Genomic DNA, 24,966 nt, shown 5'->3' on the forward strand with positions numbered 1-24,966 from the left:
ACAACATGTGAATGTGGCTGGTCCGGAATTCGAACCCGGGACCCACGACATTAAAAGCTGATACATTAACGCTCGGCCATCGTTGGCGTAAAAATAATATGTATTATTTTTCCTACCTACCTTAATTTAATATACTAAAACCGATAGCCAACCTTATAATGCAATTCGATAAGTATTTCATGTAACAACTACTATTTAAAATCGTCGTAATTAACTAAGATGCCAGTAACTTAATTGGAAAAATACTGGCGCGAGTCCAGCAGATACAGTCCCGTCGGGTGTAGTATTTTTTTTCTACAAAATGTTTTTTTCTAGTGTGTATATGCATGAGATGTTTTAAAATTATGTATGTTCAATACATAGAATGTTATATTCTTATATTTTGAATAAAAAATAGTTTATTGTGTTATTTTTCATTCTTCCATTGTATAAAAGAGACTGAACATAGTTAAAATACTCGGAGAGAGAAAAAACTGTTTTTATCGGTTGTTTCTCATGCTCAAACAATTCATTTTTTGACTGACAAGGATATAATATTTATATGGTACCGGTTAACCGATAATAAAAGTTACCATCAAACAGGTTTTACATATATTTTCTTTCGCATTGTCCGGTAAGTTCGCGAACCCTGAGCACGCGGAGATGATCGATGCGACCTCATATTTTCATCCTCCAAGGTCCCGCCTTTGAGATCCGACTGACTTCCTGCCTAATCCCTCCGAGGAGGCTAAGAACAGCCTTCCCATTCAAATGCCAGATGAATTATTTGCCTTTTGGATGACGTCACACGATCGGTTGATAGATGGGGTCGTTCTTTTCGTAACGGAATATTTTAGACATCAGTCACATACTTAGCGAGTTTTATTCACGAACAGAATGGAAGTTCAATTCAATTCATTTATTTATTAACATACATATTTGTGCAAATATTACTAATCATTAGTTAAAATAAACATCAGGAACATAACATGAAACATATTAAAAAGAAACCTACCTAAGTAAAATATTCACAACTCTGAAATATCATATTTTATATACATTATTTTGAAAACACTTCTATGAAAATATTATATTATAACCAATGGAAAATATCTTTTTGAAAAAATTAAGACGCCCCGCAGGAATCGAACCTGTATCTCTCGGGTATCGCACCCACGGACATAGTCTACTATGCTAAAGGTGTCATACTTAATTACGACAAATTTTAACTAATGGCTCTTAATACTCTCTGAAGCGCTTTCCAAATTGAGTTACTATTGGCGATCGGTTTTTGTATTTTCAATCAAAGTAGGTATAACTTTAATTACTAACCGACGTCACGGATCACTCCAAGATTTTTTGTTGTAACTTACGTGAACTTGCTAATAATTTTTAATTATTTTTTTTTATATTCTAATTATTGAAAATACATAATTTTGAAAACACTTCTGAGAAAATCTTTTGTAAGTTTGTTGTTTTCAGTCTTTTGTTATGCAAAGAGCGGAATTTGGATTCATACACCCAATAATATACTTTAATCTTAAGAATGGCCGCTACAACGAGCCCGATACATCGAAAAAAGAAGGAGGAATAACACACAATTACAATTTAGAAATCTATTACAATAACAAACAATCGTGATAGTCCCAATTATTAACGAATCTATTGACCTAAAACCTTCATAGCCTAAAAGTTTCCTGAAAGACACTATCCAGATTGCAACAGATGGGTGTCATCGGTCTAATTTTTGACATAACAGAACATAAATATTGCATTATTTGTCTATATTTAATTATTGCTATAATATTATGTACTTAATAATATAACAACATACAAAATGTATACCCAAATTAAATTTATAAAAAACGTACAAGATACCATCAGTGATTCCAATTTACAGTAATCTGTAAAAAAATATATCTAATCTGATTCTCTTTAAGTTATGTATTTGCAATAATAAAATATTGGATATTTATTTTGTGTACTTATTTTAAATCAAAAATATATTATATTATTACAAGAAATAAATGGTCAGCACAGTATTATAATAGGTAGACATGTTATCATTAATATAAGTATAGCCATACAGTCGAATCAGACTATATAAATGATCCGGCCATGAATCATATAAGTGCCTCCACACACACATGTATATAGATGTGAGCTTTGAAAAGCTCTCTGATTGGAGAGGCTTTATCCAGGTATACTGGCAGAAGCTTTCGTTCCCATTTACAACCTAATCTGCAGAGTGATTTTCTATTTATCTTGTATTGGGTGTACACAACGTAGGCAGATAATTTAAGTGAGTAGTTCTGCGTAATATCAGATTTCAAGTCAAAAATAATGTTTATACGGGTGCTGTACGTATTCTAGGAATATTTTATACGGGTAGAATACACTGAAAAGCGTATATAATATTATTAAAACTTTGTTGCCTGTTTTTCGGTATTATTTGGGAATGGGATATTTTGTTTACATTAGGAATGAATATTTATTTTGAATAATAATATCGTATGTATATAGTATATTAATAATCTTAAAAATTATATGAATCAGGTGTGGGCAATTCATATGTGATCCATATACATGGCCCCCACAAAGGGGGGGGGCTGACAGGGCTCTAGTCAAGGGGCTCGGGCTCAAGGGGGCCCGGCGTATCGGGTCGACCAGATAAATGAGATAAACACACATCTTAAATTTGCTCTAATAGTAAAAAAAGTCGCCTGCGGTGCTATTTTATTTTGGAGTTGTTACTATTTTACAGTATAAGGTTGTGCGATGCTATTTTTGGTTGCTGTGTGTTGATTCTCGGCAACTGCATAATTCGATGTGTTAAAAAATCGCTAAAAATACACTGAATTTTATTTGACCTCGAACACCATTTGGAAAATTGTAGACCGTCAGACTGCCTTTAAATTTAGTGATAGATAAGGGGCCCGCCAAAATTCTGACCTGGGGGCCCGCTTCAGGATGTGGGAGCCATGTCCATAATTATTGGAGCTTGAAAGAGTCATTAGAATGTGTTGAGGTTCAGACCACGTAGTTCGTCATTATGGAGTCTTACAACTTGTATGCTTTAACGGAGGAAACCGAACAATGCAAACCATGCAATGAAATATGGGCACTATACATTATTTCCATAAGTAGTAATTTATATATTTCAGCAATATACGTATGACATGTGCAATTTTTGTGGTTATTCTTCTAAATATTCTAAATTATTTTTTTATTGTATACGGCCTATCTTTGGATAATAATTGTTGCGGGCCATTCATTCAGTCAATTGTAGTTATATTAATTTGTATTTTAATATTAATATTTTGTATCGGTAATTAATAGTCAATCATGTTTTATGTGTAAATAGTAATTAATTTATATAGTAATAGCATCCATTCATAACTCATTTAAATTTCACAGTAGTTAATCTTGGAAATTTTGCATATTTAATAATTCACTGTTTGAGTGAATCTAAAATTTTGTGGAATGCTTGCGGCTTTACCGTCTTTTAAAGTATTTATGAAAAATTTATATTATCATATTTTTTATCTTACAATACAATTTACATTTTAAAACGTCAATTTGTAGAATGTAATACTTTTATCGTCATCCATTTTGTCTTTATTAGAATTTCGAATATGAAAAATTTATACTTCACTTTTCCCTGTCACCCTATGTTTATTAATTCACCGTGTACGGACATAATATATTATCATGTACATGTGTCAAGAGTCAAAAATATGGCGGCGCTGTCAAGCCGGACGTGGCCAGCTATGAAATTCCGCCGGAAGTTGTGGCCGTCCCGTCAGCGCGGCGGAATCCGATCGAAACGTCGTTTTCGAATTCAAATTAAGCGGGACGATGCATTCCATCTGGTATCGCCCATTATAAATTATTAATGAACACCGGCACGTGGTTATCATAATCGGTGTTGCCATTTGAATACAATAATTTATATTTTATAACACAACCAACGATATTATTAAAGTTGCAAGAGTAAGTAAAAAAGAGCACTTTTTGAGGAGAGAAAAAAACCTGGCATAATTATATCATATCTAAGAGCCTAAAATTTAATATTCCAACAAAAATTTCGGCCAAAATGACCGCCGTAGAATAATTAACATGTGACAATGTTTTTTTAATTCTTTTTCGGCTGACATAATTAACGAAAAGCATGTCATCTTTTTTTATTAATTTTAAGTCAAGGTAAAAGTTTAAATTATGACAGGAAAATGAGATAATGGGCATTTTAAGCCCAGTCGAATATTGAAAATCGTTTCGACTGGGATATAGTCATAAATCAAAACTGAGCGTAATGTTGCATCTTTCTTCCATACGTATTGGTGTTTCCATTGCGGGACAGTGACGTCACACGGCTAGCTAAAATGAATGATGAAGTACGTCATTTGGTGGTATACTTGCGTCAAATTTCGGGTGAAATTTGACACTAGGTACCTGTTTTTTTCAAACTAAATTGTTTTCTAAACTAAGCTTTCGAGCTGTGTGCGGAGATTAAATTATATATGTTGTTTTGTGTATACCGATAAAATCACATTGACATATTTGATGTGTTGCAGTTGAGACGAGCTTAGATATGCAATCAGGCTAAAAGAAAAACTATAAAAACAACTGTTTTAATTAAAATAGCATTTACTACAAAAATTAGGTTATTCTGTATCAGCTCTGATCATATCTAGAAATTTTCAATTAAAAATATAAAAAATATTAGTGGCAAGGAAATAATTATTTGACGTAACGCTAGAAGAATAAATTATGGTCTATATTGTCATATTGTCTATGTTGTATATTGTGAAATCCCTCTCGCAGGTTTCTTTGGCAAACAACACAGCTTTCATTAGCTTCCCGTACCAGAAGTTAGCAGAGACTAGACCTTGTCCTATTCGATATTTTGTTAAAGGTAGTTAGGTTGAGCTACAGGAAACAGTATTTTTTTAATAATAATAAATTTAAATTGTCATTTTATTGAGTAGAGCATTAAATAGTAATTTTCAAATAAAATATCACTCTATCGTCTCTAAGCGAAAGAAATTATTTAAAAAGACCTTTGACGAGAAATAATTGGTAGTAATTTATTTGATCTAATAGGATATTGTTCTATTGAATAAAAAAATGTATTCTTTTACTGCAAGAAAAATCTCGCAACCATCTTAACCACTATATCACTATTATATCAAGTCTTCAGGCACCGCAAGACGATTGGTTTCATGATTATTAGATTTATTTTATAATTATTGTTATTAAAACCCACCACTATTTTATTAGGGCGCTAAGCTGCATACAAAGCCTAGCGAGGTAGCTGGCTTTGCTAAAAACAGTATAATATAAAGGAAATTATTTTTACGATACGAAATATAAAAAGAGTATTAGGTACGTACATCATTGAATAATATTATACCTAACGTGATTGTGATACATTTTTTCAAATATAATATACTAATAATAGTATATGTCACGTGTTTTTAAATTTCATTTAAAATTCTTTTATCAAATTGGATACAGTATTTCTTTTCTATCCCTATATTTAGCATAAGTAAAATAAAAATTTATATTGTTATTATAATCCAAAAAAGTTTGTGAAATAAATAAATTATGTATACATGTTTATTTTTATATTCACATAGTCAAGACACGTAATATTGCGTCTAAATATTTTATTAAGAATGCTGAAAATTCTCTACTGCGGTCGGATAAATTTGACATAAAATTTCTCTTATACAGACAGACTTGAAACCTCTGGGGTCCTGATTTTTTCACTAACCTCTCCGACGCAAAACACACTTCTTATCCATAAGTGAAATATTCAGAGGTTTTTGCAACACCACTGAACCGCCTTTTTGGAACTTTTGGGAATCGATTTAGTATATTAGGTACGATATATTTTTGGGTTGCGAATTTTCGTTCGGTATTATTTGGGCGACGATCTTTAAAATGATATTTATATATTCCCAGTCCGTGTAAACCCATATGTTTCATTAAGAAACAAAAAAGGAAAATTACCCTTTTTTATGTATATCGAAATAAAAAAATATTTAAAAACAAATCTTCAAAACACTAATTTTTCGAAGTAAGCAAATTGACAAAAGATGTGAAGACGTTCAACCGGGAATAATCATTGCTCATTGAGTCAAAAGGTACGATTATGGTTACAGCATAAAATATTTAATACAGATTAATACAAGTATAATGTAAATGTTAAAACATCTTAAATACATCATCGTTATACTCGTAGATACATGGTTTTAATTATGTGTAAAATGAGTACCGCCTTAACATTATACAACCTTTAGGGTTATAGCTGTCGTTAATCGAAGTTGTTTCTGTATGCAATTATCAAAGAATAGCTTGCTTAGAATAAAGTATGTATAAAAATCGATGACACCATCTACTGGATAATCATCAAAGTAATGCTAGTTTTCATAATCAAAATTAAACGATAGTTTCACAGCCTAAGATACTATTATTAGAATTGCAAATAAGAATCACCCAGGACTATCTTTATTCTAGTATCCTATGTTCTCTATATGAAATTATTGTAAACATTTAAAATACCACAATATATGAAATGTATTCATTTTATACGACACGTGTTGTATTTATATTGGAATCTTTGTTAATAAAGCTGTCAACTTAGTAAACAACATATATTTTGAGATCTCGTTGTAAAGGAGCGAGACCGTTTTAGGGGAAACAGGCGTAGAGACGAAAATCGGATTGGAGGTTGCTCAGATGAAGTAGAATAGTATACAGTTGGTGCAAGACTAAATGATACATGAATTATGTTAGCGATCTGAGGCTCGGTGGAAGTGATGCTGTAGTCTCAGGCACGGCGAGAGAATGCTTTATGGTGAGACGTAGCGAGATAGTGCACGGGTCTATGGCTCGGTGGAAGAGATTCTATGCGAAGTGATACTGAAACTGTGAGCTAACTGAGACTAAAGTCTGACAGAGGTATCCCATTGACCATTACTCGCTATGTATATACATGAATATTCTGTAATTTGCGAGAGTCTTTATTGATGTCATCTGCTGGCCCCTGCATTATTGCAACTTCGAGACGTTTCGATGACCAATGCCGAGGTAGTCGAATCCCATCGAAGAATGTCAAACGTGTAGAATATGCTGTTTGTAAATGCGATGTGCCATAGTTTACTTACTTGCTGATTCTTACATTGTCGAAATAACGTCGACAAATCCCGAGGTAATTGCCCGTTACATACATAAAAAAATTAAATGGTGAATACAACGTGATTCAATAACATTTTTAAAGTGACTATGGATAGTTTTTTTTTCTGTTATAGACACCCTTCCGTCATGCGTATGAACAAATTATCTACAAGTAGTAAGATTGAGGTAGTGCCCACCTATTATGTAAGCGATAATGTACAGAGAAATCCCGCAATAAAAGTAGTACGTCATTGAGAAGGCAAGGCTGCGGTCACGAATACAAAATTATTAATATTGCCCTCGAATTCCCGTTCGTAATTTGAAATGCTTTTGAGCGCCCTTCTACTTGATCCCTGCATTACATAAGCTTTCGCGCCGCATTCCTGTTCGTAATTCGAAATGTTCTCCCGCGACCTCTCGCAATCCTGACACTAAAATTGGCGGGAACCAAGGTCGGGCCTCTAATGAATTATAACTACTCCGTGATGACTTGTACGGCACCTATCCGAATTCCTCTGGATATGACATGAGGTCAGGGTATGACCTGTCCGAAAAATGTTGAGAATTCACAGTCAAATAGAGTTTGGGGAGATATCTCTTACTTATCCGGTTTTTTTTATCTTATAATATCGACGTAATACTGAAAAGGAAATGGACCGATTTGCTTAGAATAATTTTTCACTATTTCAATACGGATTTTTTTAAAAATAGAATACCGAAATGTCTTCATGGATAAAAATACATCGTTGTATTGCCAATAAGCATACAGAATTTTTCCTTTCATATTTTTTAAACAATTCCAGTGGGGTGCAATATTTTTTACGTAAAGATTTTAAATAATATATTATTTAAAACGATTTTACCAATCCGCCATGATTCGATAATCTTTGGGTGAATTTTGATTCTCTTATATTAACTTATAAAGTAAAATTTATCATACCTAGGTGTTTATATATACAAAAATAAGAATATATAGATATAATTTACTAATTATTGTAATTCCATCGAAAAGCAGAATATATTAATAAACTTTCTGTATTTAAAAAAATACTTTTCTATTATGATTATCATGCTATGAAACCTTTTTCATGTAATAGACGAGTGGCGCACCCAGGGGGGGGGGGGCAAGGGTACCTGGCACCCCCCAAACTTGAAAATTATCAGTATGATTTTAAACATTGAAATTGAAAGCCAATAAACTATACCTTTGGGCTTAGACAAATAAAAACACGACAAAAAAATGATTTGTAATTCTCCAGCACCCTTTTTAGAAAAATTTCTTAGATTTTAATTTCTAACAAAAACACTAATGTAAGGTTTTTTTAGAAACCCAATCCCTAACGGAACTGTCAAAAAATTCTCGGTGTCCACCCGAATTCCGGAGTGGTGTAGGTCATGGCTGGGGAGGGCTGACAGGGCTCTAGGCTGGGGGCCCGGGCGTCTCGGGTTGACCAGATAAGTGAGATATAAACACACATCATAAATTAGCGTTAATAGTAAAAAAAAGTTGCCTGCGGCGCTATTTTACTTAATTTCCATGAAGATTTTCAATTGTATAATATTGTACAATATATTTTTTGATTATTATCTGTCGATACTGACAGCTCCATTATTAAAGTAGATGTATTAAAAATCACCAATAATTCACTGTGTAAGTGTACCCATAATTTGAACTAAATCACAATTTGAAAAACGTTAATGTAGTGTTTCACACTGCCTTTAATCTTAACGGTAGGTAGGGGGGCTGACAAATATCCTTGCCTGGGGGCCCGTTTCAAGACTAGGTACATTGAGTGCGATAGACAAAAGACCGATTAACTAGAAATTAGGCTGTGAAGAAGAAAAAGAGCCTATGGAACTAATTTACATTCTCCTCCTTGGGCCCCCCAATATTAAGTCCTGGGTGCGCCACTGTAATAGACATTCTTTGTTTTTAAATGTCATATTATGAACGTCTTACATTAATAATTTGTAATGTTCACTATATTTAAAATAGATAAAATTTGATTGGAAATATGCATTCAAAAAAAAATTGAAAAACCTCATATACATGCGTAATATTTAAAAAAAAAATGGACTAAGTGGGGTTCGAACTCACGTCTTTCACTTTTCGGGTGAGTGTTTTCGCCTAACTATCGTAGAACACATCGTAAAATGTGTTCCTGACACGTAAATTGCATTGCGCCTTCGTATATTATTGGTAATTTCCGACGGTATTCGGGCGTCATGGTTATCTTCACGGCGTTCTTCATTACGCATCAGTCGGTGTTACTCATGTTACTCTACTGGCAATTTTGGTCTACCGCACATGAAAAGATTCACTTTAACAAATTTATAGCAAAAGGGTATGCAATGAAGGTGAGCACCCTCACAGCAAGCGAAAGATGTGTTTTAGTATTCCACTAAGTACAAAACGGGATGCTTTTATTTCGCTTTATGTAGCTTCATTAAAACTACTAATCAGTATTTGAAAATATGCGCCTCGATTGTTAAAGAATTTTTGTATTAGATGTGTTCTACTTTTCGAAAATATATTGTGATTCTTTTTTAAATATGTCAGGGTCGATTATTATAGTCAAACCGTGACACTGAATTGTTTTTTACGATAGTAATGCTATTAACTGATTATCTTCAAATTCAACGCGGTACCTAACCTGTTTGAAGTAAATGAAGATTTTCGATTGCATATTTCGTTCAAATCAATTATTGTATTACCATTTATTTTACTTCAATATAAAAAAAGTCATAATTTTCTGTAAACAGTTTACCATATTGCATTTGAAGCGTGTTGAATAACTAATCAGTATGATCTAAATTTACAATTTCATACCGCGGCTTGACTATATTGATTTGGCATTGACATAATAAAATTATGCCACAGCGATAAAAATCAAATAAGATTTATTTTTAAAGCCTTGTCGTGAGAGATAATAAGATTGAGACAAAGTACAAACGTTTGTAAGGAAATACTCTATAACAAGATTTGCGTCTAATATGCTAATATCCTTAAAAAGATATATTTTCTACTCGACAAACGTTTTTCTTGGTATGTTTTGATTTCCCAAGTGACTACAAATAATGTTTACAATTGCCTTTGTTCGCGTATTGAAGTTATCACCATAGAACAGTACTTGAGTCGTCTTTGTGACGAAAATTTACGAACATTTATGTAATGTTTCGTCAGGCAATATAATATTGATGACGTGATTTAAAATGCTTTATCACGTTTTGTAGAATAATTTAAATTATATTTATATAAACGTTGTTATAATATCATTTTTACCCCACGTCTCCATGATCGACATGAATATACAGTTGACTTGATAGGTGCTGAAATCAACCAATATCCATCTGTATTGGATGCTAATTTTTGTATAAGGTTATCATTTGGCTATGATGAATGAGTATGGTTAAGACCAAAGAATTTAGACTATAAATAGAAGGATCCTTACACGTTATTATTTCTGTTATAATATTTTAAATTGTTTATAAAAAGCATGAAGCGTGGTTAAGTTCCACAAGGTACACGGTAAAAACAGGCTCATCGCATTTTTTCATGTTTGAGATTTAAATGCTAATTTGTTTAAAAGAGGAAGTGCTCAAGAACTGTATCATTAAAACTATCAACATCGATTTTATTGCTTCCTAAATGAAGGGGGGATAAAGTGTGGTCAAAGCAAAAATTATTGTGTATGAAACTGCACAAAAAACGTAGTATGTGTTTTTATTACTTTTTTATATTTGAAAATAAATGAGAAATCGAACCCATTTTCTAACCAATAACGATTTTTTCTTGTTTTTACTCTCCTGCGCAATTATCAATTTGTCGACGAACCTGTTTTTGCCGTGTACCTTTCTAATATTAACATCGCTCAGTTAGTATTTCGATTTTCTGACACTCGCAATGACTGCCTTTTAATGGTCATTATGATTACTTGTCTTACTCTACTACAGTTCTTAATGGATTTAAATTAATTTTAAAGATTTTTTGTACTAAATAACAATGCCGAAGTGTAGTATTAACATGTATTTATGTTTTACCGCTCGTCGCGACATTAAAATAAAATTCTGTGCACCAAATTTGAGTAACGCAAAATGTTACCGTGATACTCATTTTATTACAATTTTTTACAAGATCGCCACGGTGGCCAAGCGGTACCGCTAAGGCTGCAGTAATTATTGTATACAAATTGAATTGTGTTCTGTTGGCGTGGGTTCGAATCCAACTTCCGACAAATATTTTTATGTTTTATTTTATTACTAATATGAATTTCTTAAATTATATTTTTAACCTTAGTAAGACAAATATTCATTAAAATATACGTTAATAAGTGAATATTAGACTAAAAAAATTGACGATAAAAAATATTCTTCTATTTGTAAAATATCTAAAATTGTGTATGGTTTAATGGCATAATTTTAGATATTTAATAAATAAATGAATATTTTTTGACTATTATCTAATATGACTTAGATTTGGGGCTTAATTTAATTTTTAAAAGTAACAAATACTATCAACATCAATGGTCGGTAACCTTTTGAGAGACTGGGTAAAAAATCAATTTTGAAAAAATATTTGGTTAGTGGGGTTAACTACATGGAAGTACACTGGAATGTTGATATGTGTCTTAAATCGCTCTCAGACATATACGTGTTCCAATGTACTTTCGTGTAGCGGAGATACTCAGCATTATTTAGGCTACTGATGTTTTATATGCGTTTTTATTATATATTTAAATTGATTTACGCTTGGATTCTAAACGGAAAGTAATTTATGTTTATGCGGTATTGAATAGCAGAAGGTATTAATATTCTTATATTATGTCATATAAATTAACATTTAATTCTCATTATTTATTAAATTTATTACATTGAAGCGATCTTTAAAATAATTACTAGCAGAATGCATTACTTAAGTTAGCAGTTACATTAAAATTATATTATTTTTTAAATATACATACAACTTATCGACATCGAATCTTATGTGTTGTATGCTAAAAAGGTTATTCTTCCTAAGTCCTTTTTGCGATTATCTCAGAACTTGTTTTAATGACTTAATGTTTTCTGTCAATACCACCATGATTAATTTATTGATATATTTATGATACAGTTAAAAATTTTGGAGACGCCTACATTTATAATATATTTAAAAAGGTCCTTTTTATGTTACATAAAAATTAACATAGGAAGACTGTCGCAATGTAGAAACGTAAAATAAAAAATCGCGTTTTAGTTGGCACAAAGACCGCCCCAGATTTTCTTGGATTAAAGGGATTTGTAAGCTGCTAAAAATACTTGGAAATGAGGGTGTTACAACAAAGCGGAGAGTGAAAACTAACATAATCTTTCTTTTAAGACGCAAATAACTGTAGCAGAAAATGATAATCTTATCCCAGAGCGCATCTGTTAAATTAGATGATTTAATTTAAATTATAAAATTTATTATTTTTTTATGATATACAATTTAGGTATGTACCGAAATATTTTATTTTTTGTTTATCGTTGTGAACGTTCAAATTTCAAACTCAAATTCAAGTTTATTTATTTTACATAATATTATAATGCACATAAAAAAGTGCAAATTCAAGCCATTCTCGACATAATTAACATAAAGTAGTGTTAACAAATTTTCAAATAAAAATATAAAAGGTAAATATAAAGGTAAATAATAAAATAAGATAAATGAGAGTACACGGAGGCACACATAGTGAACTAGTTTGATAGATCTTATCTTAAAAACTTATAAAACAACTTTCACCTAAATTCACCCTCACGTAAGTGGAATATATCAATATCCGAAGCGATTTGATTAAACATAGTTATTGCTCTCCCAATTAGTATTAGCCCGCCTCAGAGGGACATTTTCAACTCAACAAGGGACACGTTGAAAATGTCCCTCTGAGGCGAATGAAACCGGTCCAAATTTATTTATTAAAGTGGAATAAGTACTACAAAAAAAATTGCGTTTTATTAAATCAAACAATACAATACATACAGCCGAAAGTAAAAGAGTTTAAAAAATTTGTTATGCGCTTACTGAATGTGTAAATACGATACTGTATCTATTACGGGTTTTTACTAGCATTTCAAATATTTAAAATTTGTTTTCATACTTGATCATTTACTTTAGGTATTATAGTTTTTACCTTATTTTATTGTATTAGTTAGCAGTGTGTATTTTGTCATCTCCGTAGGGCAGTGGCAAAGACTCCATACTAGGTGATTATTTGAAGTATTTTTTAATTGTATATTGACTTATTTATATAATCACTTGATTATAATATATTCTATAAAATAATTTATTTTGCCAACTAGAGATGCCGTATGTGTAGGAATGTATTACACATATAATTACAAAACAATCCGCAAAGGTTTTAAAAAATATACCACAGCGCACCGCAAAGGTCGGATTATGTTTCAAAAAATTCTAAAAAATAGGTAATTTAAACTGATCGCTTAATTTTATGTCGTCAGTGAGTTTTTGAAAGTTTCATTAATTTCGTTGTCATTAGTGTGTACCTATTCATTAGTAGTAATATCGTATTATCTTCTTATTTCTCGTAGGTGTTTTCTTTTCCCGACAAGTGTGTTCTTTTTATCAGATCTCCACAGCCTACCTCTTTCTAAAAGTCACCCTTCGCCACTGCCGTAGAAGGGGGGGGGGGGGGGGGGATGAAGTAGTTCGATGACAATAAATTGCTATGTTTCGCTGTCAACCCTGCTCATATTTCTATGAGTCAGCGCGATAATTATTACGGGTTCTTTATTGTTCTATTAATTTAGATCCTTAGGTGATGATACCTTTTGGCGGTATTAATTTAAAATTGATGAAACACAGGTCGCCATACACGATTCAAATTGGGTAGTACAAAACATAAATCAATTATAATTTATGTTAAATTCCTCCAGATTGATGAAAATATTGTTAATACCCGATAACAATGATGATTAAAAGAATCTTAAATGAAAATTAATACATTATTTAATATAGTACTTAAAATAATAATTATTGGCATGTAAAAGAAACAACCGTAATATTGATACAATAGTATCCACCTATTTTTACAGTTTCATTTGTATAAATTTGGACGAAATAGCTGATAAGGTATCAGATTGCAGTCTTTCTAGCTTAAGCCTAGGCCAGATTGCCAAATTGATTGCGATCTCCGAATCTCAAAGCACACTGTGGAATTGGCCCTTTTCTATCATAAACATCTTTTAAGACTAAGGGAGGGAAAATACGTATTTCCGCATGTAAAACATACCATCGAGTTTTATGTTACCTATATTTGAATAGTTCTGATTTTGTTGAGTTATTTTCGTAATTAAACTGCAATAGTATTGAACAAAACAATTTATAATAATATATTATTTTCTTTGCCATGTGTATCATTCTTCATGGAAGTCTTTATTAGATATTATGTGGTACCGTGGCGAAGGGTGCATATATTAAAGGAATGTCTGTGATACATAACTTATGTGTCCATTATAACTATCTTAGAAATCGGACTATCAGTAGACAGTGGACTATCAGACTAACCTGCCATTGGTGATGCCAATTGGGAGGTCAGTAACTCTGTTCAACCAAATCGCTTCGGATGTTGATATATTCCACCTACGTGAGGATGAGTATAGGTGGAAGTTGTTTTATAAATTCTTAAAATAGGGTCCACTTAGCTCATTCGGTGTACTTCCATGGCTTATAATTTATATTTTTTCTATATAATTTTTGTGCCTTTTACTTTTTTACTTTTCATACTGTTTTTGTGATACGGCATATATTTATTTCTTCTTTACACTGTTTCTTTGTTTTTAAATGACATGTTGTGAACGTCTTGAATTTACAATTTGTAATGTTCGCGGTAGGTTAAAAAAAAATTAATATATATATAGCCATTTGAATTTGATTAATCGAAAAAATGCACACTTGAATGGTGCAGTATTATTCAAGAGTTTATTTTATTCAACAACTGAGATTCAAAATTCATATTTTGAGCAGAAAAATAAAATCGTCATCAGAGTCCGTATTATTAATTTCATAAACATCTTAGGACCTGACTTCCCTCCCGTTGTATTGCGTGGGTATTCTGCGAATAAGCATTAAGTCAAAAATACTAGTTTTGAGATAATCGAGTTTGAAAGTTTGGACGGTCTTAACTTTTTTTATATATATAAAAGGCAAATTCCTTTCTGCGGTATTGCTTTGAGTATGACTTAGTGCAGTTTTGCAAGCAGAATTTTGTGAATATAGCCTGAGAATGAGAGAAGCAAATGCACTCAGTCCCTTTAGTGCCTTTTCTCTGAATAGATGTATGTCTTTTTGACTTATAACATAAATTATCTTCATCAGTTTTATAGATATGACTGTGTGTGTTTTTGTAGACTATAGAGCGTACTCTTAATAAGATTACCTCATTATTAAGTCAAAACAGCAAAATTTTGACTTAGTGCTTTTTCTCAGAATACCCACGATTGGTTATCGGAGATTTACGTTGATTTGGATATTATCAACAACAACCGTATACAAATTTTGAATTATTTTGTATTTAACCAAAAATAGACAGGTAACATCATTAAAAAGAAAATTTTATTTACCTTTAGTCATTCCCTATCAAAGATCGGCCTGTATTAGAGTGCTAATCACTTTAATGCTTGCTACTCAAAATAATTTGGTGAATCTGCACTTATAGTAATATCTATTATGGCAATTATTCTTATACTATGTGTAATAACAAATAATATGGTGTGATGTTTCGCTACTACGTATACTGATGATCATGGCCCCCACTTCCTGAAGCGTGCCCCAAGGCTATGATCTTAGCGGGGCCCCCTACCTATCGCCAAGGCTAAAGACAGTGTGACGCTATATAGTAGTGTTTTCCAAATGGTGTTCACGGTATAATTAAGTGTATTTAGTGTATTTTTAATACTCGTACTAATAGGAATTATGGAGTTGTAAAAAATTGTATCGCATTACACAACCACATATTTCAAAATATAACGATTATTAAAAGGAAATAGCAACTTTTTTTACTATTAGAGCAAATTTCTGATGTGTGTTTATCTCACTTATTTGGTGGACTCGCCACGCCGGGTCCCCCAGGCTAGAGCCCTGTCAGCCCCCCCTTTGTGGAGGCCATGCTGATGATCTTTCAGTGTATAATACTGGACCAGAAAATGCAATACGTTTATCTTACAATGTGACCGAGAATTTATCATATTTACTCAATTTATCATATTAGAATATTTATCATATAGATTTTTCGAAATACAGCATTCAAGCATACCAGAACCTTATGCATTGGCTTTTGTCTGGGGGGGGGGGGGGGTATTTGTGACTGTTTCACTTTTATTACTACACTACTACTTCACTTTAACATGTTGACATGTTGAAGTGTTAAATAGAATATATATGTATATAATATATATATATTAATCATATAATATAGCAAATAAAATCTATATAAATAATATGTTTCTCCAAGTATATAAAATGCCTCTTCCAGTCATCTTTTTACCTCAAGAGTACCTTAAACAGTGACTGCATTACATCTTTGGATTTCTATATTTATTCGCTGCCTCGGGTACTCAGTTGAACGGCACTCACATGTTTTATCAGTCAAGCAAAGACCGATTTAATCCACAGTCTTCAAAACAGACGATTCCCAGGGTCCAAATGTCTCGAAACCCAGGGGACAAGCAATATATTTAGGTGAGAGATAGTCATATTTCTTGGCTTTGTTAGACTCAGCTGAAAAAAGCTTTTGAATCTGACGATTGAACTGATTTATTCAGATGAGATACGGCGAGTGTATCCATTCATTCATTTCCCAATATATAAATAAGTTTTTCTATATTAAAATGATACTCCATTTTCAGTACATATTAGACAATTTATTATTTTGATGCAAAAACCCAATATATGTTTTAATTATAACGTGATAATAAAAAATATTTTATCGGAAAACATATTTTTAATGAACTACGTGTAGCTCGCCTACTGGGGATAATAATAAGCTTTTTCCATTATTTTTAATAGCTTTTAAAGCTCGGGATAATGGATATTTATTTAATGCCTAGCTAATATAATATTAAACATAAATATAAACATGCACAGTTTTATTTTATAGTAGTACAATACACAAACCTACACAGATATAGGTACAACAGTCGTTCTCAAAAATACGTCTTGCGAGTACCCTCTTAAGAGACATAGATTTTACTGTTGTACCCGAATTTTGTAACTATGTGCTTATACAACTTATTTTTCTTCTTGTACAATACCTTTTCAACGTTTTCAGCTTATGTATGTATTATTGTTGTCGTATTTATATGCAATATATATATTATTTATAATATTTCTTTACCGATTCATTAAAAAATAGTATTTTTTTATGAATTATACAATATTGACTGTCATATATATTTTTATATGATATAACAATACTGTGCAAATCATTTATAAGTAAAATATTTGATTACGATAAATGAGTTCAACGGCTTACCCCTTCAAGTTTTTCCTGTTCTCCCAGGGGCGCATGTACCACAGTTTGGGACACTGAAATAAAAAATATTATTCATTAAAAAACACAATATAATATTATGTGTTATTATGTACATAATTTAATTATGATCAGGACTGGTTTTGCCAATTTCGATAGAATATTCTCAACTGTTACAAAATATAAGTACATTGTAACGATAAAATAATAAAAAACACTAAAATAATTGAAATTAATCTATACTCTTCACGGAATTATATTAATTTAAAAGTACGTAAGTACTTCAGGCTAAAAATCCAAGAATAAGTAAGATCGAGTAGGATTCATGAGGCATAAAAATGGAGCATTAGCTAAAATGATAAAATCACTCATCCAGACAGTAAACATATGAGTTCGAATTCCATTCAGTCCAAGTTTTACGGTTCAATTCATTAATAATAATCTAAAATTTTTAAACCTATGTGTATTTTTATTAAAGGACAAATGATTTCAGTCACCCAATCTCAACATCCGGCATCTATATGCAGCCGTTATTTATGCACGGCTGCATTCCATGCCGCTATGCAGTGTCAGATGTTTTTGTGCCATAGTTACTTTTCCCAAAATGGAACTATACAGAATTAATGTAGCTTGGATAGTGTCTAGCATTTAATAACAATTAATATTAGGTGAAACATGGACACATTGGGGGAGTACCTATATAAGAAAATGTAAGACATGGCGTTTCTCCCAATGAAGCGTTTTCGATGGAAGAATCATTTCTGGATTGTAGACGAGGAGCTGCTTTAAGCTGGAGGATGCTTGCTGACGTGACTGGCTAGCTAGCATAAAGCGTGAAAATTTTTAATCTAATCAATGTATAAATCGAGTTTGAAATCCCTATTTTGCGAGTGTGGTGAGATTAAAACCACGATATGTAACATGAATGCCTTCTCCGGAGGAGTTTCAGCCATACATCAGGCTACGCAGAATGCCATTGCATAAATTGATGCCTCGTTTGTGATCTGTTTATATTACTAGTAGTTTGACCAATTGTGGTGGCCGTGATCCCTATTACCCACTCAAATCCCCTTATTTATTATTTTCATCAGACCAAGTGACCGACAGTTACGGGGAGTACAGTTATTAAGCGACTGTAATTGAGAAGAACATTCAGTCACCTCAAGAATACGAATGGGTGCATGTTGCCGTGCCGCGTTAACTACCGAGTGATTCAAAACGTATCTGTTCGACCTTCGTTGGACTAAGTTTGTTAAGGTTTGAGCGAACATCGTGTCTATGTCACCCATCCTGAACTTATCATCATCATTCATCAAACTCATATAATATCATCCATCCAAAAGTGTATCGTCCGTTTACCAGTGTGTGAGTGCGTGAACACCGTGGGCCAGCCCTCTCGACATCAAAGATCAGTGCCTGGTATTCTCGTGTAAATCCCCCCTAGATCGGTTATCCACACATCTACCATCACCTTCAAATTACAGTTCAAAGCTTATAGTTAAAAGCGCCACAAACTATTGTTATGATTTTGTTTTCTGATATGTATATATTTCTTAAAAAAATACTGTTTTACTATCGTCGATTAGATATAATACTAATAATTAATAGTAAATCACTTCAATGTTCCTCACATGCTCTAGAATCTAGACTCTAGAGTCTTGATAATTGCTGAAGCGTTTCTAGAAACGTGCATAAAATTATTTATTCGTCATTAACACTGTGAAATATAAAATAAATCGTCAAAGGTTTATTCAACAAAAATGACGCACGGGCCAATTATATTTGACTAACAACGTTAATACGATTTATTAAAAGTTTGTTTTTGTTACGCCCGCTGAAAATTGGAAAAATTTCCAACTTTTATCTCCGACAGTGGATTCGCGAGTTGCTTTAAATTAATATTTAATTGTAAAATGGCATAACCTCTCGATATTATTATTGCAAACTTTCGCGAAGAAAACTTCCGTTAGAAATGATTACATAACCAAAATTCAGTATTCCCAATCATAATAATTTCCACTCAAATATTTCCAATAACTTCCAGATAATAATATATTAAATTTATAATGTTACTTACATGTTTCAAAGTTTCCCTAGTCAATTAATTGTTTGTATGACTAAAGTTCAATATCGAGTTTATAAATTTCAAATGAAAAGCTTACGATTAGGTACTTTGGAAATATTAAATTAATAATTGGAGATTGATGAAAATACAATGAACTTTCACCGATGTTATAAACTTTACACCATTCGTGTACAATATACCTACACACAACTAGAGGTTGCAATACCCGTATTTCAGTATTTTTCGATACCGAAGTACCGGTTTTAAAAATCAGATAATACCGATATATTCGGTATTGAAAGTGGAAATAAAATGTATTATTTAACGTGTAAAGTTTAACATGACTATTTTTTGTCGCGTTACGCGATGTCTGGTTTATTTCCGTTGCTTTTCAACGCCCTTGGAGACCAGCAATGGCCCGTGTTATAAAATATTAATATTTTGAAGAGATTTATCTATGAATATAATATATAATTATTGATTGGTAGATACTGCAGTTTTTTTCATATATTACATGAATAGCAGTAATAATAGCGGTATTGAATGATATGAAATATTGAAATACCGGTATTAGTATTTTTATTCGGTATTGCAATCCCAACACACAACTAAAAGATGTCGTGCTCTTACACGTAATTTATTAATTAAAAAACACGTGTCCGGCAATTTGTACTATGCAGTTGGCCGTATCACAGTTAACCAGGAGCTTTTCATAAGCTGTTCTATCGGAAAAGATAGCCGTATAGTATTGAGATCAAGTTCGTGTCATAATAAAAACCACCGAAATATAAGCTATATCGTAGGTATATCGGGAGGTTACTACCAAAGGTTGGTAAGGGTGAGAGAGATACAATTTGCGCGTTATATTTATGTGATCGCGCAACAAAGATGCAAACTATTTACGTGCGTCAGAGAGAAATAGCTCATTGTTAGTTGTACATACCTTTGGTATACAGAGAAATAGTGTATGTATTTGCGTATGTATGCTCTGTTGCGTTTACAGATAGAGTACAGATAGACAGATTAATCAAGAAAAATATATAATGTAATATGTCGTTAAACCGTCTTTAACTAAATATTTTTTTCTGACCATATCCGATCCTAATAAGATCATATGGGCCTCCACAGAGTGGAGGTTTGTATTAACAGATTTTGTTTTTACGAGAAATGTCAGCCTCTTGCTCAACCTATTAGGTGATGATATTATATACACAAATAGAAAAAGAATATATTGTGTACTTGCCAGACCCAGGATTCAAACCTGGGACCCACGACGCTATAGGCTGACGCTTAGGCCTCGCTGCCATCGTGGGTGTATGTTAAATGTTACTTGTGATTTATTAATTAAACTTTAATCGAGTTTCAATATTGAATAAATTAAATAATCGCTATGATTCAAACCTTTTAAATTCCATTTTTGAAATTTGGCGCTGAAGTTGTTTTTAAACACTAGTTTTCATTTGTTTTTCTTCTTTGGGATTTATAATTTTCGGAGTCGATATATATTTTGATTTTGTTTGCGCTCATCCATTTACGTAAATACACATCATTTATGATAATTGCGTCATAAACCTTCCGTCAAAATATGACGGGCTAATGGCCGCCCAAAAGCTTCACATAATATGACGTCACACGCTAAACAAATATTACCAGAAATTATTATTTTCACTAAAAGAATGGTGAACTTGATGTCAGCAGATGCCACCAAATGATGTCATTATGAATATGTTTCTCATCAGACAAAAAACTAGGGTTTTCTTTATGTCTTAGCACAAAAAAATGGGATTTTTTCATGCCACTGATAGCTTCGACAAACAAAATTGAATAATGTGTGTTTTACTTGTTTTATGACTTTTCTTCAATGAACGTAGAAGAAAATTTGTCAAAATGTTCTAAGATATTACAAATGTCACGCCTAATTTATGATATTCTTAGGCAATATTTAAAACACGCATTTATCAGTCTCTACATTTGATAGCTTAATGCCTTAATGCAGTGTCTGTGAAACTTTTTTACCTGACAGCACACTGGGGAAAGGGGATTTGTTTCATGGCATACTAACTAACGTATTTGGAAATTTGTACGCATGCAGTTCGCAGTATCACACTTCACCGTGAAAATATGTTATATCGGAAATATACGGTCGTATATTAAAGACCATACAACCTCTTTGGGTTGTATAGTACTGAAATAAAAATAAATAAATCTAAATAAAACACGGCAGACGCTTATATACTGCAGTTTAAAAGATATACGTAAGCAATCTTTATTTGACTATGATTTTTCCTACTTGTATGTGGTATAGGTACATGAAAACTCTGGCTACATATAAATTGTACGTATTACATTTCACCGTAGCACAGTTCGCCGTGAGCTGTCTTATATTTCTCTTTCTTCTATAAATAGCACCGAGATAAAAAAAATACTCGTTGTTCGTGGAGCATTTCAGACAATAATATTCCTTCTCAAGAATGAAAACCGAGCCTAACCTAACCTAATCTCACCTAACTTAACCTAACCTAACCTAATAAATAAAATAGTATATCGGCTATTTTCAAAATTTGTTTAGCGTTGGCTTCCTGTAAACCAACACGAACCGTGTTTTATTGAGACATGTATTTTATCTCAGTACTATACGACCCAAAGAGTTTGGACGATCTTTAATATAATATGACCATATATTTCCGAAACAACATTTCACAGTGTGATACGACGAAATGCATACGTACAAATTTCCGGTCACGCAAAACTCTACCACTTTGATTTGCGTGTGCTTGACAATTATTATCTAATAAATCGGGAGCATCAGTTATTAAACTTGTTCTGCCAAAGTGATAAACTAACATGCTATTAGTGACATCAATTGGAAAAAATAATTGTATACAACAAAATCGTTTAAATTCGTTTATTTATTTATGTATTTAGAAAAAAGAGTAATATGGCATTACAGGACATTGGACATTAAGTTATTATACAATATACATAAAAAAATACAAAGTACGTATACGTATAAAGATATAAAGTAGCATAAAATTTAAAAAAAAATGTAAATTTGTTACTGATAATAATTAATATAATTCAAGAAAGAATAAGGAAAGTAATATTTTATGTAGCATGATAGTTAAATACATAATAAACACAATCATCATCATCAGGGTGGCAACAATCCGGTGTGGGTCCTGGCCTCCTCCAACAGCCCTCTCCATCTGTCCCTATCCAGTATGGCCGCTTTCCAATTCGGTACCCCCAGAATACGGCAGTCACTGGCAGCTCCATCTAACCAGTGAATCTTTGGCCTCCCTCATCTTCTACGTTCTATTGGATTGCTGGACATCACTCTCTTAGCCGGTTCATTGCCATTCATACGGTGCACATGACCTAGCCATCGCAGTCTCCCAATCTTAATTGATTGAACTGCGCTGCAATCTTCGTACAGCCCGTAGAGCTCAGCATTATATCTTCTTCTCCAATTGGTGCCATCCCTGATTGGTCCATATATACGGCGGAGAATTTTTCTTTCAAAGATGTTCAGGGCTCGTTCATTTTGCAAAGTTAACGTCCAGGTTATAATAAACACAATAATAATTATTATAAATTGTAATATGGTGTTACTGCCAAAAGTCGGTAAGTCTCGAAATCATGTTATGGAGTAATTGCAATTTGAAGTTTTACATGCCTTCTAAAATCAGACATAGGTAATGCTAATTTCTTTGTGCTTTATGTGCATGTTCTAAATGTCGGATGAGTTTGAATTTTTTCTAGCATGCGTATTTTTTATAAAATATAAAGACAAATAATCCTTTGATTACTTTAAATACCTAAATTATCGACTTACCAACATTTGGCAGTAACAGCAGCGTAAATATACAAAGATTAAGCTGGTCAAAAAATAATTATATCAACCTTAATGGTTACATCCAATAGCTTAATCGTACGATACACAATAGTATACTGTAACATCACATCCGTCATGGAATTGCGTCACATGAAGATTACAGAGTTACGAATGATATTAGTGGAAACATGAACATTAATACTTGCCAGTATAGATGAATTGTAAATCAACCCTCGAAGAAGTAAAATGAATAATCACTATTTGCGTGGAAAAGAATTGCATTGATAACATCCACAGAATAAAACGAGTCGGAAATTTATTTTGATTGTCGTTATCATAAGGAATGAATTCAAATGTTATTAAGTAGAAAAAAATACACATTTACATGTATAATATACGTAGTACTCAGACAATTCGAATTCGAATGATCTTGAATCTTTTATAATAAAACCTAGCATTTTACCAGTTTTAGTACGGATCAATATTATTATAGTGATGTAAAGTGAACTTTGCATCATACAATACACTCAAAACCTTTACCTAAGTAACTTTACTCAATAATATACCAGACAATGTGAATGGTAACAATAAGGAGTACCTTGAACGACTGAATGAAATGATATTACATTACATTTGTAGATGGTGGCTTATCGTACTGTTATGTCATTGTATTATTATTTATAAGTACATATAATTATTTCACTGTTCTAATTATTTTAACTATTGTTCTGTGAAGGCTGCATGCTTGTATTTTTTAATGAAAACAGATAAGTGAATTAAATTACTTATGATAAAGAGTAGAATAAATTCTTGTAGAAACGGTCCGAGCAGGACATCATAGTTGAAGAATCTATGAATATGGTTTTACAAGAGCACAACCTCTATGTTCCGGTCAGCGATTTCAAAAGTAAAGATCGCTTTCATGATTTTCAACGTCCATAAAAGAGATGGTACTATTACATAGACTGTCTATATGTCCATAAATTTTATTAACATACATAATAAAAATATCGATCGATTAGTGTACAGGTGATACGTTTTTAAATGTCAAACTTAACTGGTTAGAAGTCGTAGCTTTAACTTTAGTTTATTTTATCCATCATTCTTCTTTCTTCTTCTTTTCACTATGTCCGATTTTAATAGAACTATAATGACTTATGTATTTTACGAGAAATGGATGTCAGCCATTTGCTCAACCCATTAGGTCCATGCTCTGACTCCAAACACAAATCGAAAATCAAACTTGTATTTGTCAGATCCAGTATTAGAAGCTGGGACATACCTATAGTAATTACAAAATAATAACATTATGAAGATATTGGTTTCAATGTCGGATACTTCCATTTTAATATTTTTCTTGATTGTGGTTCTTAAACACTTTTCCATTGTATGTACATTCATAA

The 24,966-nt window shown here is 32.2% G+C and overlaps 1 long non-coding RNA gene across 1 annotated transcript in view; it reads right to left on the reverse strand.

Annotated features, from left to right (window-relative positions):
* The window catches only part of LOC147063268 (uncharacterized), a 174,468-nt gene that overhangs the window by 52,055 nt on the left and 97,447 nt on the right, over positions 1-24,966 (reverse strand). The window contains exon 2 of the long non-coding RNA XR_015072111.1: positions 17,667-17,719. This is a non-coding gene — a long non-coding RNA (uncharacterized LOC147063268). The remainder of the gene's footprint in view (positions 1-17,666; positions 17,720-24,966) is intronic.

The sequence above is a fragment of the Rhyacophila brunnea genome, unplaced genomic scaffold (assembly GCF_057557595.1).
Source record: "Rhyacophila brunnea isolate RB1 unplaced genomic scaffold, BYU_Rbru_1.0 scaffold_9, whole genome shotgun sequence".
Taxonomy (NCBI): domain Eukaryota; kingdom Metazoa; phylum Arthropoda; class Insecta; order Trichoptera; family Rhyacophilidae; genus Rhyacophila; species Rhyacophila brunnea.